This window comes from Monodelphis domestica, chromosome 4, assembly GCF_027887165.1.
Source record: "Monodelphis domestica isolate mMonDom1 chromosome 4, mMonDom1.pri, whole genome shotgun sequence".
NCBI classification, from domain to species: Eukaryota; Metazoa; Chordata; class Mammalia; order Didelphimorphia; family Didelphidae; genus Monodelphis; species Monodelphis domestica.
Genome location: NC_077230.1, coordinates 324,043,350 through 324,044,813, shown reverse-complemented (window position 1 = coordinate 324,044,813; position 1,464 = coordinate 324,043,350).

Sequence of the window (1,464 nt, the reverse complement as noted above, 5' to 3'; positions counted from 1 at the left end):
ACTCCATCTAACTCTATGCCAAGCAGCTAGCAGCCTCCAAAATCACTGCACCCCACCCTGCTCCTGTACCACCTCCTGTCCTCCTTCCCAGAAGCCCAACCTCCCCATCTACACCAAGCTCACACACAGTAACTGACAAATGATGGAAGGGAAAATTTGGATCCTATAGAAAAATGTTGAATTCTTGACTGGAAGACTGCTATGACACAGTCACTGAGGTGACTGTGGGACCCTATGGAACAAGGGTTACTTCATCTAATAGGTAAAAGCTTGATTCGAGGAGAAGGACTTGGGGGGGGGGGGGCTTTTCTCATTTCCAGGAGAGGCACTGAGACAGGGACCCTGGGTAATGCATTTCAATAACTGTTGGAGAAGAAGCAAAGGTCCCAGTGTTCCCTTTTCTTTCATCAACACCCCTGCTGCTCCCTGGTTGTGGCAAAAAGTCAGGCTTGAGAATCCTTCCTGGGGAATGTAAACCTCAAATTTCCTTAGACTTATAATTGTTGAAAATTTCACCATTGGGATATTTCATACTTGGAAAATTTCTTACTGATAGTCTATTGGAATGGGAACTCCATTGGCATGGGAGGTTCCTTCTCTTCCCTTCTTAAGATTACTTTAGGACAGAAACCCTTTGCTGAACAATGGAAAGGACTTTGACCTATGCTTAAGCATAGAACAGGAATTTCTTTGAGTCTTGATTGATTTTAGAATTGATACAATGGAGATACTTGGAATAAATCTCCACCGTATTCAGTCCTAATAGGATTGAGTAAGGGCTGCAGCCTAGATCAAAATTTAATTATTCCAATCTCTACCATACTCAAGTTAACAGGATTTAGAAAGGGCTGTAACAAAGGAGTAAAGATTTAATCATTTGAAAATATAACCTTCAACAGACATGTGCAAAAGCCAGAAACCTCTGGGCGGTCCTGGGTTAAGCTAGAGCCTCCATTGGCATAGGGAAATTGATGAAGAGTGATTGGTAGATGGGAAAACTGGGAGGAGGAACTTGGAGGTTTTCCTTAAAGATAGGAGGATCTGGAGACGGAGGGGAGGTGGTTGAGTTTTTGGTCGGTGTGGTTCCTGGGCTCTGAGGAAGCTTGCTCTGAAGGAAGCTGAAGGTGGGGGCCTCTGAGACAGTTTCTCCATTTTGGACACGTGAGTAATAGGGACTGATCTCTTTTCTTTGCCCCAGCTATCTAAGGGCTTGGGCCTTTTGGCCCAGCCTAAACAGAAGGGGTATTTAAGCCCTATTCCCTTCTCTCCCCTTTCTCTCTCTATATATATCTCTAATTCCTTTCTTGCTCCTATTGTAATTAAACTCCAAAAAAGGCTGACGGCTGACTTGAGTTTTTCAATTAGGAATTACATAGCTGATTCCTTGGCGACCTTAAATTAATATATATCAGTCTTTTAAAGTGATTCCCTTGTAACAGGAACTTGGGACAGGAGAGCTTTGTC